This window comes from Bison bison, unplaced genomic scaffold (assembly GCF_000754665.1).
Source record: "Bison bison bison isolate TAMUID 2011002044 unplaced genomic scaffold, Bison_UMD1.0 scf7180017864379, whole genome shotgun sequence".
NCBI lineage: Eukaryota > Metazoa > Chordata > Mammalia > Artiodactyla > Bovidae > Bison > Bison bison.
Genome location: NW_011494951.1, coordinates 4,853,859 through 4,873,751, shown reverse-complemented (window position 1 = coordinate 4,873,751; position 19,893 = coordinate 4,853,859).

Here is a 19,893-nt window from a genome sequence, read left to right as displayed (position 1 = left end):
ATGAGATGGCTGGATGGCATTACTGACTTGATGGACGTGAGTTTGAGTGAACTCTGGGAGTTGGTGATGTACAGAGAGGCCTGGCATGCTGCGATTCATGGGGTCGCAAAGAGTCAGACACGACTGAGCGACTGAACTGAACCGAACTGAACTGAACTGAAGATACTTCCTAACTCAGTTTGAAAAGATTACCTGGAAGAAGTATCCCATAAATCTAGAATGATGAGAAATATTTAGCCAGGTGTCAGTGTGGAAGATGAGTATTAACAACAAGATGAGAGGATGGAAAACATTCCAAATGAAAGTAACTGGGAGTATATGCTTGGTGAGAAGAAGCAGTAGAGAGTGTAAGAGAAACACATTGATTTGAGAGGAATCTGAGTTGATTCTATAACCTTGGGAATAGAAGTTTAATCAAGAGGCAGAGAACTATGTCAGTGATGGACATACCATCTGCACTGAACAGTCATTAGAAGCCAAATATGGTAGAAAACTAAATGGTCTCTTAGAAGATTTCTTAATTAATTTTAATAATTAATGCCAGGGAACCAAATACATGGTAACTCTTTGTGATCAATGGATATTGATCCCTTATGTTGATGGAACCACAGATGTTTCTTTTCATCTTGTCTTCACTTTTGAACTTTAGACTCTATCCCTGTCAAGACACAGGGAGCTCAGGTGTAGTAGATGGAGTAGCCATCCCCACCCTTTATACATTATTACTCTGGTAACCATTGCCTGGATGGACATAACCCTTGGTTTTCCTGAAAAAAATAAATGAAAAAATTATAGCTATAAAAGGGACTTTGTGATTTCCCAGGGCCCTGGACCAGTGAATAAAGTAGAAAAGAAAAATGGGCAAAATTCCTTTGGAGACAGGAAATCCATTAATCATTGTGATAAAGATGAACACATAAGCTGACCATCCTTGTTTCCCAACTTTTAAGGTTTATTCTCTCAGCCCAGCTGGATCAATGAACCATCATGTGTAGGTTTAACTTCAGCCCAATTTCCAGGATGAATGGGGCTTAAAGATAAGAAATTCCTGGCTTAATCATGAAGCAGGCTTACTGGTACCCCATACTGACCCTGTTCTCAAAATTTCTTTTTATATATAAGAGAGATTTTATATATATATATTCCCATCTTGAACCCCAAGTTCTGCTCTGATTCCTCCCAAGTTAAAATCCCACTTGTCTTCCATATCTGTTCACTACTTTCCTGATTCTAAGTTCTGATGTTTTCCTGATTCATAGTTCTAGTCCCTGGTTTTCAAATCCCAGAACTTCAGATTTATTTCTAATATTTGCTATTGATATTTTTTGATGCTATTGACATTTCCCCAGTTTTTCATATCTTATCCCTTCTTAGATGCCCATGTACCATGCTCTCAGTACCTTATAGACATCTTGTTTGTTATGTTATTCATTCATTGATTTATTCCTTCACAGATAAACACTTATTTACCATGTGCCAGTTGTTAGGACAGCAGATGTGAATAGGACATGATCTTTGACTTCATGGAGCTCATAGCAGAGCACAGGACATTGAGACATTCATAAAGAAACAACATATGTGGATTGGATGAAAAATAAATGACCAGCTTTCCAAGCATGGAGATGAAGAGAATGCTAAGAATAGGACTCTAGATTAAATTGTTGCATTAAAAGTCATCACAAAACTTGGTAGAGTACAACAAATATTTTCTTCTGTTTATAGATTCTGTGGGTTAGAAAATTGGTTGTCTCATGGTGGAAAGATTTGTCTCAGTCCCTCAAGGTCTAGAGCCCCATCTAGGAAGCTTTGAATGCTAGTATAATGTCATGCCTTGGCCTTGGAATTGTCTGGAGGCATCTGTCTTCATGTAGCTGGAAGTTGATGTGGACTAACCCTACACAAGGCTTTCTGTGCAACCTTAGCTTCCTCACAGCATGGCAGGCTCACAATAGTCAAATTTCTTACAAAGGCAGCTCAAGGCCATGAAGGCAAATGTCTCAGCTTACTGGATAGAAGTTGCATTGCTTATTATAACCTGGACTCAGAAGTTTCAGGGTATCTCTTCTGCCTATTCTGTTAGTCATGGTGGTGGTGGTTTAGTCGCTAAGTCGTGTCTGACTAAGGAGAGGTAAGGAGTAGCAGCTGCGCTTTGCTGGAGGAGCCGTGAAGAGAAACCCCACGTCCAAGGTAAGAGAAACCCCACGTCCAAGGTAAGAGAAACCCAGGTAAGATGGTAGGCACTGAGAGGGGATCAGGGGGCAGACAGACGGAAACTACAGTCACGGACAAATAGCAAATCTGATCACATGGACAACAGCATGGTCTACCTCACTGAAACTAAGCCATGCTGTATGGGGCCACCCAACACGGAAGTGTCATGTTGGAGAAGTCTGACAAAATGTGGAACACTGGAGAAGGGAATGGCAAACCACTTCAGTATTCTTTTCTTGAGAATCCCATGAACAGTATGAAAGGCAAAAAGATAGGACACTGAAAGATGAACTCCCTAGGTCAGTAGGTGCCCAACATGCTACTGGAGATCAGTGGAGAAATAACTCCAAAAAGAATGAAGGGATGGGGCCAAAGCAAAAACAACACCCAGTTGTGAATGGGACTGGTGATAGAAGCAAGATTTGATGCTGTAAAGATCAATATTGCATAGGAACCTCAAATGTTAGGTCCATGAATCAAGGCAAATTGGAAGTGGTCAAACAGGAGATTACAAGAGTGAACATTGACATTCTAGGAATCAGTGAACTAAGATGGACTGGAATGGGTGAATTTAACTCAGATGACCATTATATCTACTACTGTGGGCAGGAATCCCTTAGAAGAAATGGAGTAGCCATCATCGTCAACAAAAGAGTCCAAAATGCAGTACTTGGGTGCAATCTCAAAAATGACAGAATGATCTCTGTTCATTTCCCAGGCAAACCATTCAATATCCAATAATTGAATGGTTTGAACAGTAATCCAAGTCTATGACCAGACCAGTAATGCCAAAGAAGCTGAAGTTGAATGGTTCTATGAAGACCTACAAGACCTTTTAGAACTAAAACCCAAAAAATGGTGTCCTTTTCATTATAGGGGACTGGAATGCAAAAGTAGGAAGTCAAGAAACACCTGGAGTATCAGGCAAATTTGGCTTTAGAATACAGAATGAAGCAGGGCAAAGGCTAATAGCATTCTTCCAAGAGAATGCACTGGTCACAGCAAACACCCTCTTCAAACAACACAAGAGAAGACTCTACACATGGATATCACCAGATGGTCGACACCAAAATCAGATTGATTATATTCTTTGCAGCCAAAGATGGAGAAGCATTATACAGTCAGCAAAAACACGACCTGGAGCTGACTGTGGCTCAAATCATGAACTTGTTATTGCCAAATTCAGACTGAAATTGAAGACAGTGGAGAAAACCACTAGACCATTCAGGTATGACCTAAGTCAAATACCTTATGACTATACAGTGGAAGTGAGAAATAGATTTAAGGGACTAGATCTGATAGACAGAGTGCCTGATGAACTATGGACGGAGGTTGGTGACACTGTACAGGAGACAGGAATCAAGACCATCCACAAGAAAAAGAAATGCAAAAAGCAAAATGGCTGTCTGAGGAGGCCTTACAATTAGCTGTGAAAAGAAGGGAAGCAAAAAGCAAAGGAGAAAAGGAAAGATATAATCATCTGAATGCAGAGATCCAAAGAATAGCTAGGAGAGATAAGAAAGCCTTGCTCAGTGATTAATACAAAGAAATAGAGGAAACAACAGAATGGGAAAGACTAGAGATTTCTCAAGAAAATTACAGATAACAAGAAAACATTTCATGCAAAGATGGGCTCAATAAAGGACAGAAATGGTAGGGACCTAGTAGAAGCAGAAGATAATAAGAAGAGGTGGCTAAAATACACAGAAGAACTGTACAGAAAAGATATTCATGACCCAGATAATCATCATGGTGTGATCACTCACCTAGAGCCAGACATTCTGGAATGTGAAGTCAAGTGGGCCTTAGAAAGCATCACTACGAACAAAGCTAGTGGAGGTGATGGATTCCAGTTGAGCTATTTCAAATCCTGCAAGATGACGCTGTGAAAGTGCTGCACTCAATATGCCAGCAAATATGAGAAACTCAGCAGTGGCCACAGGACTGGAAAAGGTCAGTTTTCATTCCAATCCCAAAGAAAGACAATGCCAAAGAATACTCAAACTACCGCACAATTACACTCATCTCACATGCTAGTAAAGTAATGCTCAAAATTCTCCAAGCCAGGCTTCAGCAATACATGAACTGTGAACTTCCAGATGTTCAAGCTGGTTTTACGAAAGGCAAAGGAACCAGAGATCAAATTGCCAACATCTGTTGGATCTTGGAAAAAGCAAGAGAGTTCCACAAAAACATCTATTTCTGCTTTATTGACTATGCCAAAGCCTTTGACTGTGTGGATCACAATAAACTGTGGAAATTTCTGAAATAGATGGGCATACCAGACCACCTGACTTGCTTCTTGATAAACCTATATGCAGGTCAGGAAGCAACAGTTAGAACTGGACATGGAACAACAAACTGGTTCCAAATAGGAAAAGGAGTACGTCAAAGCTGTATATTGTCACCCTGCTTATTTAACCTATATGCAGAGAACATCATGAGAAATGCTGGGCTGGATGAAGCCCAAGCTGGAATCAAGATTGCCAGGAGAAATATCAATAACCTCAAATATGCAGATGACAGCACCCTTATGGCAGAAAGTGAAGAAGAACTAAAGAGCCTCTTGATGAAAGTGAAAGAGGAGAGTGAAAAAGTTGTTTTAAAGCTGAACATTCAGAAAACTAAGATCATGGCATCCGGTCCCATCACTTCATGGCAAATAGACGGGGAAAACAGTGGAAATAGTGGCTGACTTTATTTTTCTGGGCTCCAAAATCACTGCAGATGGTGATTGCAGCCATGAATTTAAAATACACTTACTCCTTGGAAGGAAAGTTATGACCAACCTAGGCAGCATATTCAAAAGCAGAGACATTACTTTGCCAACAAAGGTCCATCTAGTCAAGGATATGGTTTTTCCGTGGTCATGTATGGATGTGAGAGTTGGACTATAAGGAAAGCTGAGCTCCAAAGGATTGATGCTTTTGAACTGTGGTGTTGGAGAAGACTCTTGAGAGTCCCTTGAACTGCAAGGAGATCCAACCAGTCCATCCTAAGAGAGATCAGTCCTGGGTGTTCATTGGAAGGACTGATGCTGTAGCTGAAACTCCAATACTTTGACCACCTGATGTGAAAATCTGGCTCATTGGAAAATACCCTGATGCTGGGAAAGATTGAGGGCAGGAGGAGAAGGGCACAACAGAGGATGAGATGGTTGGCAGGCATCATCGACTCAATGGGTTTTGGTGGACTCCGGTAGTTGGTGATGAACAGGGAGGCCTGGCGTGCTGTGTTTCATGGAGTCGCAAAGAGTCAGACCTGACTGAGTGACTGAACTGAACTGAACGTGTCCTCCTCTTTGCAGTCTCATGGACTGTAGCCCACCACCTCCTCTGTCCATGGAATTTCCCAGGTAAGAATACTGGAGTGTGTGGCCACTTGCTTCTCCATTTGTTGGTTATATATGAGTCCAAAGTCCACCCAGATTCAAGAAGAGGGTTTAGGTTTATCCTGTTGTGGCAGAGTTTCAAGGTTATTGAAAAGCATATGGAGCTGGATGCAGTCTCACAGCCAACTTTGTTAAAATGTAATCAGTAGTTTTCGTGTGTGAATGAGGGGAAATGTTCTGATCATTCTGTGCAAGGTGTTAGATATTAAGGGACATGAGGAATAGATGAATATGTGTCAAGGATGGTGCACATAGGAATCAACAGCTGTGAAGAGACATGCTGGAGTTACAAGAGAAGATCTTGAAAGGAAGCAAGGGGACCAGTTAATTGTTGTTATAATTAACTGATCAGTTACTTAGTTACTAAGTTACAGTTAACTTAGTTCAGTTACTAAGTTGTGTCCAACCGTTTGTCACCCCATGGACTGCAGCATTCCAGACTCCTTTGATTTTCACTATCTCCCAGGAGTTTGCTCAAATTTATATTTACTGGGTCAGTGATGTTATATAACCATCTCATCCTCTGTCACCCACTTCTCCTGCCCTCAATCTTCCCAGCATCAGCATCTTTTCCAATGATTTGGCTCTTCACAGCAGGTGGCCAAAGTATTGGAGCTTCAGCATCAGTCTTTCCAATGACCATTTAGGGTTGATTTCCTTTAGAATTGGCCATCTTGATTTCCTTGCTGTGCAAAGGACTCTCAGGATTCTTCTCCAGTATCACAACTCAAAAGCATGAATTGTAACCAAGCATCAATGGTAAACAACCAGATGAGAACCTCAACTCAGACAATGGCAGTAGAATTTGAAGGAGAAAATGACCAAGAGATTTTTAAGATGTAAAAGCCATATGACTTGTCAGTTCCCTGGCTATTAGGTAAAAGAAATGTGGATGAACCTGCTATCTGTCACTTTCTGTTGCTCAATATCTTTCTCATGCACTGGACAAATAAGGGGTTGGGTCAGGGGATGGAATCCAGGTTGGCCAATCATAGCATCTCATCTTCTTGAGGCTGGGCAGTAGCCATATGGCTAGAGACATAGCTAGTGGAGAGTGACAAAGAATTTCTGAAATTATTAGAAATGTCGTCTGCTCTTTTCTACAGGAAATATAAAAATAACTTAACCCCAGAGCTACCATTTGCCATGTTTTCCCAAATGGAGAACACATATCAGAGAATGAAGTTTGCCCAGAGAAAATTCTAGCTGAGAAAAGGAGAGGGAATCCAGCCCCTGAAGATACTATTAGAATCCTCAGATCCTGCTGAGTCCAAAGCTCTAATTCAGGTTACACAGACCACTGTATTCACTCTTTTCGAAAGCTTTTTTGAACTGTACTTCCATCCCTTATAATCGAAAAGAGTACTGACCTATGCCGCAGAGAAATTAAAGATGACTCTGAGCTTCTCAGCTGGGCATCTTGGAAAGGGTGATAAGAGGCTGTCACTGCCATGAGGACCACAGTAGAAGAGAATATCTGGCGACAGCATACATTTAGTTTGAAAATGTCGCAGTGGAGGACCTGTCAATCAGCCCAGAGTTCAGCATGCTCCTCTCACTGTGACACATGCCAGCACCCGTACAGGTGACATTCACATTCCCATGGGTATACCCCATGCTGGGCACAGTGGTTAATCCACCAACACGAATTCTACCATACCCTTGCTCACTCAAGAAGCATTTCATCATACAAGCAGATGGAGTTATTGACAACAACCTCACTGATTTATAAATTTCAAATGAGTTGATTGCTACCATGAGCTAATTAAATATTAATAGTGACAAAATGATTCCTGACTTCATGTATGATTCCATACTTCACGACTGATCATGGTGTTTGAAAAAGACCAAAATCATAGTCGTGACCTGATGGTTTCTAATCTCAGGGTGTAGAGATTTGAAGAGAAGACAGAGATTGAGTTGAAAACTTTGGAATAAGATAAGACTTTGTCAGCCTTGCTCTGGCTGCTGTGACCGAGGATAATTCAAGCTACATTGTGAAGCCCCTAATTCCAAGTGTAATACAAGTAGTTTTTCTCTCCCCAGTGTGTTCTATTGATTGCAGACAAAATGTAATTACCTTCTGAGATATACTTTTCCCATCTTAACTCCCTCTACATGTGAAATGAACTGTAACAGACAAATTAGCTTTTTTTTCCTTCCTAGCTCCTAACATTCTTAGATTTTTTTTTTCCCCTCTGATCTGATGTTTCTTCTCTCTTACCAATATAGCAGTGCAATTGAGGATTAATGGTGTGTTCTACAAGGCCAGATAAAAATAATATGCAGTCCAGCTTAGTGTCTAGAGTTTTACTGGAATATACACCACAGCTGAAAGTGTTGTCTGAAATCATCACATCTCAAATCCTGTCTTACCCAGTGAGACACGCACACACACACAAGGTTTAATTGCATGTACAAAATATATTATATTTTGTAGGCAGATTGGCTGGTTTACTAGTCATTTATAAGCTCCATCTCAATGTAATTTGTTTCCATCAGAACAAGAGGACTCTCAGCTCAGCTTTATTCTGTCGCTTTTTTCTTTATTCTTTTTTTTCTTGCTTTGTTTCTTTTCTTTTTTAAAATTTATTTATTTTAATTGGAGGCTAATCACTTTACAATATTGTGTTGGTTTTGCCATACATCTACATGAATCCGCCGCAGGTGTACACGTTCTGCACTATCTTTGTCAGCAGAAGAGGCAGCATCAGCTACACTATGACAGACAGACAAGCGTTAGATTTCAAAAATCAGGGCACTTCCTACAAACTGGGATGATGAGATTAAAAATACTCTTGTAGGATAAGCATTGCAGTGGTTTACAGAGTGTAATGATTGTTGACCATTAAAAGAGAAAAAGATACAAAGGTTTGTATCAGAGAACAAACTGGGGGACTAGTTTGATCCTTTTAGGTAAAAATTTCTCCATTTTAAAAAAACAAATTCACAAAGAGTATTGTGACAAGAATTTTAAAAGCAATCCACATATTGCTTTTAAAGTCTAAATTCAATCTAATCACAAAGCAAAAATGAACCTATCATTTTTTTATTTTCCATGGGCCCATATTTTCAATAGGTTCTTGTTTTCGAACAGGTCCACTTCATCGTATGTACGTGCGTGTGTGTATGTGTGCGTGTAGCCATATTCACTTATGTCTACTTACATATTTACTTAAATCTTCTTGTTTTGCTTAAATCCATGTGACTTTGCCTGTTGATGTGCTGTATTTATGGCTTGGAGAACAAGGAATCTGTCTGCAATGTGGGAGACTCAGTTTCTCTCCCTGGGTCGAGAAGATCCCCTGGAGAAAGGAATGGCAACCCACTCCAGTATTCTTGCCTGGAGAATTCCATGGACAGAGGAGCCTGGCAGGCTATAGTCCATGGGGTCTCAAAGAGTTGGACACAACTGAGTGACTGACAGACACGCACACTGTATTTAGAGCACTTATGACTAATTCTTGCTCAATATTAAAAGGAAAGAATATAATATAATTAAGTATGTTTTTCCATCAATGTCAGTTCTTTTGCAGAAATTAATGGACAGGGAGGAAGTGGGGGTGAGATGAGAGACTTTAAAATGTAGTTGTTGGTTTTTCATTTGTTTGCTGATGAGGATCTGGTGGAGGCAATACCTGGTGGAGAAATTAATAAAGATATCCCAGATGAGAACTGGCAGTGGCTATTAATTTAGCCTTTGCAAGCACATCCGCCACCATCACTTAGGTTTGGCAGAAATTCAAAGGCAGTCAGAAGAGTAGAAGAGCTTTATAGAGGAAAAAGACAAAGCTTCAGATGCACGCTGATTGGAGGTTAGGGAAACCGATTTGTAGGTTTCCTGGCAGAAGATCTATGTGATTGGTTTCGGGAGCATATGTATCTACCTTCCTCTGGTGGGTCCTGAGTTGGAAATAGGGGCCCAGATGAGAGAAACTGGCAGTCACTGACCAAGTCCCAGTCTTCTGGGCCAGTTGATGACAGACTGTGAGCCCACGGTTCTATTGCTATATGTGGTGTGGACATTGTCCACTTTTACTGTCAGTCCTCCCTGTATAAAAGTTGACATGACTGCCTGCTGCCAGCACTAAACTTAGAATTAGCCTCTGAGTCCTGGGTGTGAGTGAACCTCAAATGTCAAAAGAATGTCTCTGTGGTAAAATAGGACATCTTTAATAAATTCCTGTGTTACCACTTTGACAGTTATTTACTGAAATGTATTTTATTAGTCATAGTTATTTTAGTCTAAGTTCATAAATAGTTACTCAGTTCACCCTTTTGCTTTATATTCGCCTGTTTCTCCTAAAACGTTTGGGCTTCCTTAGTGGCTCAGATGGTAAAGAATCTGCCTTCAATGCAGGAGACATGGATTCAATCTCTGTATCAGGAAGACCCCTTGGCGAAGGGAATGAAAACTCACTCTAGTATTCTTGCCTGGAGAATTCCACAGACAGATAAGCCTGGCAGGGCCACAGTCTATGGGGTCACAAAGACTCAGACATAACTGAACAACTGACATACACACACACTAACATGGATATGATAATAAATAAAATCGGCCTAGAGGTGGTCTGTGTTGATCTTTCAGGCAGCCATCAACACCAGCTCAATCAGGGTATGGTTTGAAATATTTTATTCTAAATTCAGCTTGCAATTTTAGTTAGGTAATTGTTTCCCATTCATCCTACTCAAGATCCTGGAGTCATAATATTTCACCTCTTATCTTTTTAATTTGTAAATAAATTTATTTTGAAGTATACATTTGAATCCATAGCATCTATACATAGGCAGATGACAAATAACACAGTGAACACTTGGGAAATTAAAGCTCACATTAAGAAATTGGGCGAGTTCTTTAGAGGACTTCAAAGCTCACCTTCAGTTTCTTTTTTTTTTTTTCCTTTTGCTTTTCCCCAGAGTCAACTATTATTCTAATTTTTGTAAAATGAGTAAACCATTGCCCCAGGATTGACTGTTAAATTTTGTTTTTTGATCTACAAATCTTGGTCTATCCATGTGTCCCTTTAAGAGTTCACTGTTTAGGTATTTTTGCCTCCCAGGACACTCTGCTGAACTATCCAACCAATATTTTCATGAAATTCACTTCTTCTAGATAAGATTTAATGTGGACCATCATTTATTAGTGGAATAACACCCAAATTGAAGGGACTCCATCTGACTGAGAATTAGACTCAATAGACATAATGGTACCCCCACCTATCTATTCATAGGTGGTGGGAACAGAGGCCTAATATTAGTCTAAACATTAGAGGCAAATCATAGAATATATAACCACTTTCTTTGAGCTTCCTTTTGAGTTAACTCAATAGAACCAGATTTCGTATTGGGCAAATCTCTGTTGTTTTCTTTTCCCCCCAAATTCTGTGAACCTAGGTAGTGGTTCCAAGGGATCTGAGAGTAATGCTGGTAACATCTCTTCCCTTCTGAACCCACTGCATGACTACAGGAGAGACAGAGAATGTACTGCTGTCTATTTGGTTCAGGAAACTCATGAAAGGCAAAGGCTGGCCTGAGGTAAAAATACAAATGGCAGAACTGGAATTCTCACTCAGATTTCTAATACTGTATCCTGGGCTCCTCCTCCAAAACAATGTTGTTATTTAGTCATTAAATCATGTCTGATTCTTTGCGATCCCATGGACTGTAGCCCAGCAGGCTTCTCTGTCCATGGGATTTTCCAGACAAAAATACTGGAATGGGTTACCATTTCCTTCTCCAGGGGATCTTCTTGAGCCAAGGATTGAACCCTAATCTCCTGTGTCTCCTGTGCTAGCAGGTGGGTTCTTTCCCACTGAGCCACCAATATAGTACTTCCCGATATCATATCAAGTATCTCAGAGAAGAAAAGCTGTCTCATGCTCATTCTCCTTGAAACAGAAGAAATAAGAGATGCCACATCTGGGCTTGATCTAGAATGAACTCAAATCTGAACTTCCCTAATTTTCAATAAATTATTGGAGAAATTTACTGAATTCTTTCAAGGAGGTAGGTTCTAATTCTCCATAGATGCACATGCAATAACAAAAAACAAACTTCTCACTTGTTCTTTAGCATTTGAAGAATATTTACTTCTTAAGATGTCCATGAGGTAAGTGGGACACATTGTTAATGTCATTTTGCAAGAATATAATTCATGATGAGACAAAGGTAAGGTGATTTGCCACCTTACAGAACTAAGAGCTACTGAAGTCTGATACCAACCCCAGTCTTGTCAGTTTTCCCTCCCAAGTTTCTTCTCTGAGGGTAGTGATGGTTTCTGTTTTAAACATCATGACTAAAGATGAGTATTTATTAATGCTTGAAACAGGAGGAATGCAGTGTAGCTATCCATGTTTGGCCTTGGTTGATTGGAACTCTCTCAGGTTTTTTTCTTTTTTTGGCAGGGGGAGGGTGGGGGTAGATATGATCACATTTGAAAACCAAACTGAAATGCAACAAGAGAAGCCAAGTCAAGAAAGTGTTACTTCAGCTATTCAATCAAATGACCTCACAGTCAATGCTAATGGACCACTAATATGTTCCTAGCTCAAAATATGGTTTAACAAAATACCGTGCAGTGACCTAAAAGGGAAAAAGAATATATGCGTGTATATGTATAACAATCATTTTGCTATACACCTGAAACTATCACAACATTGTTAATCAACTCTACTCCAATATTAAATTCAAAAGTAAGAGAAAAGCAGATGCATGCATATGTATAACTGAATCATTATATGAAACCAACACAACATTGTTGATCAACTATACTCCAATGTAAAATAAAAATCTTTTAAAAAATAAAGGAGGCACTTGGTTCTTTGCCTGGAGGAAATTAAAATTCTTGTTTGAGAAAGAATAGCAACATACACAAAGAAAAAAATGAAACATGTAAACGTTAGTTCTTAGACTGTGTCCTATGATATACGTAACTAATATTTGGGGCTCATTTGTGTTCCAGGACTATGTGACAGGCCCTGTGTCCTCATTCAGAATCTGTGACTTACAATAGACGATCAACTTACTTGAGATCACACAGTTCAGAAGTAGTGGAGACCAAGATTTTTTATATTTAATTTCCTCTGCAAATTGCAGGCTCCTGATTACAGCAAGTTCTTTGTTCACTGTTGAGTCAGTAAGTCATGTCAACTCTTTGTGACCCATGGACCACAGCACGCCAGGCTTCCCTGTCCTTCACTACTCCCTAAGTTTGCTCATACTCATGTCCATTGAATCAGTGATGCGATCAACCATCTTATCCTCTGTTGTCCCCTTCTCTTCCTGCCTTCAGTCTTTCCCAGCATCAGGTTCTTTTCCAGCGAGTATTGGAACTTCAACTTCAGCACCAATCCTTCCAATCAATATTCAAGGTTGATCTCCTTTAGGATTGACTGGTTTGATCTTGCATTCCAAGGGACTCTGAAGAGTCTTCTCCAACACCACATTTCAAAAGCATCAATTCTTCAATGCTCAGCCTTTTTTTTTTTTTTGGTCCAACTGTCACATCCACACATGATGACTGGAAAAACCACGGCTTTGACTATTTGGATCTTTTTTAAAAAAATTGTTTTTATTGCAGTAATAATGTACTCTTATTACAACATTCTAGTTTTGTTTGTATCTTGGAGGAATGGGGGGTGTTAGCTCAGGGAAGAAAACAGAAAGGAAAAATAGAGGGCACAGGACGAGAGTGGTTTGTGTGTGTGCATGTGAGCAGGAGGAAAATCCTGTGTCTCAGCTCTCACCTGAAAAAAAAAAAAAATGGTGTTGCAATGCCTGTAGGCATTTGGCAGGAGAATGGCAAATACATAGCACTGACAAATCAATTGGAAACATCTTAACTAGAATGCAGGGAAAAATAGATTTTCCCTAGTTTACTTCAGGTGATGTTTTTTAATATAGACAAAGAAGTCACTTCAACTCTATTAGAAAATTGCTTCCTGAGTTTTCAATCAGTTTCTTCAGTGGCATCTTTGTACCTTATAAAGTTGCAAAGTTTTCCATGTGATGATGCTCTTAGAAGAGAGAGTGTAAAATGTAATTGCTTTGGTAACATTTTGCAGCTACATCAAGAAGGACTTTGATGTCCCTGTGATTTCAAAACTCAAATAACATCAACTGGATTTCCTAGACTTTTATTTTTTTTTATATAACTGATCTACATTCGTATTAATCACAAGGTGCTGACAACTTGACAAATATTCCTTTGCATGGTGTTCAACTGATATTTTCAAGAGTCCAATAATATATCAAATGGAGGGGGGGAAGAGCTGATAAAAATAAATTTCCCACTGTTGATGGCCAGAGCTTTAGATCTCTAAAAATTGTTCGTAGCTACAAGGTAGCATTACTTCAAAGAGATGAAAATCATCCAAATGGAGTGGAAAAACTTCAGCTTTTTCTGAACCACACTTCAATTGAGGGAAAAGAAGGTATCTACATTATTAACCATGGGGGGAAAAAACAGCAGTGTATGAATTTTGTCAGTGTGTTTGTTATTTCCTTATGGACACAGTGTTTCAGGAAGCCCAGCTAGGTGATGATCTTAAGCCCCAAGCAGATGGTCTTTAAAATGATCATACAGATTTTCTTTCATAATGAATCTCATGAATCCTATAGGATTTATAATAAGAACTGTTCATACATATGAAAAGACAGATGTTTCTTTAGTCACTGATCACCAGTTCTTTGGCTGAATCCAGGAAGAGCCATTAGCTATAACTTTATTTTCAAGCAGTTGAGTTACATGAGACTTTAGTCTCAACTAATCAGTGTCAAAACACCTTTTAAATGGAAATTATTTTTTTCTCTGGGGTGGAGGATGGAGGCCTTGTGTTTAGGAGAATGGAAAATTAAGTCCCTTTTCATATGTATTTTTTATTGTTTCATAAGACTTGGAACATTCGTCAAGCTTCTTTTTGCAATTTTTGGTCCATGTAGCAAGACACTGTTCAAAACCTATTTTCTGTCTGATGAACAGTGAATAGACTGACTATACAGAGAAAGGGTAAATTCTAAAGTTTGGATGTAATTGTGGTTTCTAATACTGCTCCAACAGGCAGGAAACTGAGTTCCAATCCAGAATCTATCACTTGTTATTTTCCGAGTACATCTTGATGGATATAAAAAGATATTTGAAATAATTCAGCCTATCACCAATCTATCATCCTCCAAATCACCCGAAGAGTTCTTTAAAATTAACTCTGAATATTCTTCGGAAGGACTGATGCTAAAGCTGAAGCCCCAATACTCTGGCCACTCAATGTGAAGACTCTGCTGCTGCTGCTAAGTCGTTTCAATCGTGTCCGACTCTGCAACCCCATCAGGCTCCCCCATCCCTGGGATTCTCCAGGCAAGACTCTACTCATTGGAAAAGACCCTGAATGCTAGGAAGGATTGAGGGCAGGAGGAGAAGGGGGCAACAAAGGATGAGTTGGTTAGTAGCATCACCAACTTAGCTGACATGAATTTAACAAACTGCAGAGATAGTGGAGGACAGGGAAGCCTGGTATGCTGCAGTCCATGGAGTCGCAAAGAGTTGGACACAACTTAACAACTGAACAACAGCCAAGCTCCAAACCAGTGGCACAACATCTGAATTTCTGGTAAGAAGGCTTAGAGAGAAGCTGTAGTTTTTTTTTTTTAAAAGTGATTTTTCATTTCCTCACATCTAGGAGAGAAGATAATACGCATTTTTCACAGTTGGTTATCCAAATACTCCTCCCATCTAAGTCTGTGTATCCAGCTATGGAAAATTCTTAGCTTGAACACACTTTCCTATTTTGACCCACATGAAAACACTCATGCATGCAATCACTCACACTTACATTTACCACCATATAGCCCTAAATACATCTACCTGCACACACACACACATACTCACACTCTTACATACTCACACATAGAAGTGCACATTCACAATTTCCTCACATGATACCATTATGCTATTGATCAAATATTTTGTGCATATTAACAATACATATGCATTTGTGTATATTACAATCTTTATCAATTTGTTGATCGATTCACCCATTCATAGGGGCTCAATTTTTAATATTTCTACATTGAGTCAATGCATTTACTATATTAAAGCACACAGTAGGTGCAATTACAAAATAGCAGTAATTTTAATACATTATTAACAATGTAGTCTTAATAATTAGACATGTGTGTTTTCTGGGAAAAAAATATGACCATTGCAATATTTACAGTATTAGGAAAATGGAAATAACTCAAATACTGGGCAACTAAATGACCACATGCAACATGCCTGTCTTAAGGTCAAAGACTACTGAGTCATTGACCAGGATGCTCATAAAATTGTGTTTAAAGACAAAAATGCTTAGATTATTATTTTAAGAATTCAGAATACAAGTGCCTATTACAATCCAAATCAGCTTTTTTAATCTTTTATTATTTTTTATTTTTTAATTGAAGTATAGTTGATTAACTATGTTTAAGGCATATAGCAAAGTGATTTATTTATATATGTGTGTGTGTGTGTGTGTGTGTATGTATTCTTTTTCAAATTCTTTTCCATTGTGGGTTATTACAAGATATTACAATATATGTCTCTGAGCTCTACAGTAGGACTTTGTTCTTTAACTATTTTATAGTAGTGCATACTTGTTAATCCAAATTTCTAGTTTATCCCTCTCCCCATATTTTCCCCTTTGAAGTGAAGTGAAGTGAAAGTCACTCAGTCGTGTCTGACTCTTTGTGACCCCATGGACTATACAGTCCATGGAATTCTCCAGGCCACAGTACTGGAGTGGGTAGTCTTCCCCTTCTCCAGGGGATCTTCCCAACCAGGAACTGAACCAGGGGTCTCCTGCATGCAGGCTGATTCTTTACCAACTGAGCTATCAGGGAAGCACCAAAATCTGTTTTCTATGTCTGTGAGTCTACTTTTGTTTGTAACTAAGTTCATTTGCATCATTTTTTAGATTTCACATGTAAGTGATATCATATGATACTTTTCTTCCTCTGACTTACTTCACTTTATGATAACGTCTAGGTCCACCCGTGTTGCTGCAAATGGCATTATTTAATTCTTCTTTTTTTCTGAGTAATATTTCATTGCACACGTATACCACATCTTATTTATCTGTTCGTCTGTCAATGTACATTTAGGCTGCTTCCGTGTCTGGGCTATTGTAAAGAATGCTACTGTGAACACTGGGGTATGTGCAACCTGTTGAATTAGGGTTTCCTATGGATATATGTGAGAGTCAGACTGTGAAGAAGGCTGAGCGCTGAAGAATTGATGCTTTTGAACTGTGGTGTTGGAGAAGACTCTTGAGAGTCCCTTGGACTGCAAGGAGATCCAACCAGTCCATTCTAAAGGAGATCCATCCTGGGTGTTCTTTGGAAGGAAAGATGCTAAAGCTGAAACTCCAGTACTTTGGCCACCTCATGCGAAGAGTTGACTCATTGGGAAAAATTTGATGCTAGAAGGGATTGGGGGCAGGAGGAAAAGGGGACGACAGAGGATGAGATGGCTGGATGGCATCACTGACTTGATGGACGTGAGTGTGAGTGAACTCCGGAAGTTGATGATAGACAGGGAGGCCTGGCGTGCTGTGATTCATAGGGTTGCAAAGAGTCAGACATGACTGAGAGACTGATCTGATCTGATCTGATGGATATATGCCCTGCAGTGGGATTGCTGGATCATATGGTAACTCAATTTTTAGTTTTTGAAGAAACTTCCACAGTGTTCTCCATAGCAGTTGAACCAATTTACTTTCCTACCAACAGTAAATGAGTGCTTTTTATTCTTCCCTCTCTCTCCTTCTTCCTGTCTCATTTTCTTATTAACAGGAGACAACTGTAATGCAAAACTTTTCATGATTTTTTTTTTTTTTTTACTTTACAATATTGTATTGGTTCTGTCACACATCAATATGAATCCACCACGGGCGTACACGTGTTCCCCATCCTGAACTCCCCTCCCACCTCTCTCCCTGTAACATCCCTCCGAGTCATCCCAGTGCACCAGCCCCAAGCATCCTGTATTGAACCTGGACTGGCAATTCATTTCTTATTTGATATTATACATGTTTCAGTAGAAAGAAAAACACCAATACAGTATACTAATGCATATATATGGAATTTAGAAAGATGGTAATGATAACCCTGTATGCAAGACAGCAAAAGAAACACAGATGTATAGAACAGTCTTTTGGACTCTATGGGAGAGGGAGAGGGTGGGACGATCTGGGGGAATGGCGCTGAATCATGTTCAAACCAGATGAAAGTGTTAAAACAGAGGGTGAAGGAGTGCCAAAGTCAATTGCCCCGTGAGCATGTCTGAAGTCCTCTGGTGACCTTGAACTTGAAGTTTGATGCCTGCCATGGAGAAAGGAAATATAGCCTAAAACCTCCCCAACCTGGGAATTCTAATAGGAGACCTTCATAAAGATTAGATCCCAAAGAACTAAACCGTCAGTGGAAAGATGAATGTTAAATCCCACACTGAAGGCATATTTCCCTTAACCTTGAACAGGAAGAGGGAAAAATTCTCTTTAAGAATTCATGATAATAAACATACTTTATACAGGATTTGGTTAGATATTTAACTTTCTGTGTCATGGAAAAAAAAACCTGTCTTTTCATTCAAAAGGACCTATCATTGATGTCCCCCAGATGGCTAACTTAGACTAATTTGAAATCTTAGTGAAGCAGTGCATAGTCTCCAAAGAGACTAAAGAACCCCCAAAACACTCACTCTCCATCATTCTCTCTCTGTGTCTCTATTTCTCCCTCCTTCTCTATCTCTCTTTCATATACATATACACATATCATAAAAAGCCAGCCAAACAAGCTAACTCCATCATAACAAAACAGCATGAGAAACAGTGAGAATAAAAAGATAAGCAAAAGCACAAAGATTTCAGTTTTCAGAATTATGATATGCAGAATTTTAAAATATGTTTTACTAAATAAGAAATGAAAGAGGTGTTTGAAAATTATAAATCAGGAGCAAGAGACTATAATCATGACAAAGTAGACCTTCAAATCATTTAAATGGAACCTTTAGTAATCAGTAGGAAATGGCAATCCAGTCCAGTATTCTTGCCTGGAGAATCCCATGGACAGAGGAGCCTGGTGGGCTGCAGCCCAAGGGGTCACAAAGAGTCAGACACAACTGAAATGACTTAGCAATACAGTAATTAAAATTTATAAGCAAAATAAACACATTAAGCAAAAGATTTAGTAAGAACCAGAGAAAGAGTTAATGAACTGGATGATAAAATGAAAAGAAAAGAAAAGAAAAATTGCAATATTCAGCACAAGAAGCCAAAGAAAGATAAAAAAGGGAGAACAAAGTATGAATATCTAGAATATTCTAATCAGCATCAGAAGGAGATAATAGATTCAAGACAATTTTCATGAGACAAAACCTGAAGACACTCAAGAATTGTTGAAACATCAATTTTAGACCCCAGATCCCAAATAACTCAAACAAAGTAAATGAACATAAATTGACCCTCAGAGACATTCTATTAAGGCTAGAGAAAACTATCTAAAATAAGAAGACTTTAAATATCACCTTCAGAAAGTGGCAGTGTAATAATTGACTTAGCAGCATCTCTATAGACCAGCGGTTAAAGGACATGACCATAAACACCCAGACTGCTCAAGGAGTTTAGTATTCAACTTCAGCTCTATCCTGAGCAAAGATCTTTCTTAATCATGAGTGAAATAAAGATATTTTAACCAAATAATAACTGAGAGAATTTACCACCAACAGGAATTCACCAACAATAGAGTACTACTACTACTACTACTACTAAGTTGCTTCAATCGTGTCCAACTCTGTGCAACCCCATTAGACAGCAGCCCATCAGGCTCCGCCATCCCTGGGATTCTCCAGGCAAGAACACTGGAGTGGGTTGCCATTTCCTTCTCCAATGCATGAAAGTGAAGTCGTTCAGTCGTGTCCGACTCTTTGCGACCCCATGGACTGCAGCCTACCAGGCTGCTCTGTCCATGGGATTTTCCAGGCAAGAGTACTGGAGTGGGGTGCCATTGCCTTCTCTGAATATAGTAATAATTGTACTTTAATAGAAAGAATATGATTCTAAAGAGAAGGTCTGAGTTACTAGAAGGAAAGATGAGAAAAATTAATAAGTATTTGGAGAAGTAAAATATAGACATTGACTTTCCATGACAATAATGTCTAAAGATCTGGGGACTTCCCCAGTGGTCTGGTGGTTAAGACTCCACCTCCCAAAGCAGGGGTGTGAGTCTGATCTCTGGTCAGGGAACTAAGTTCCCTCATGTCA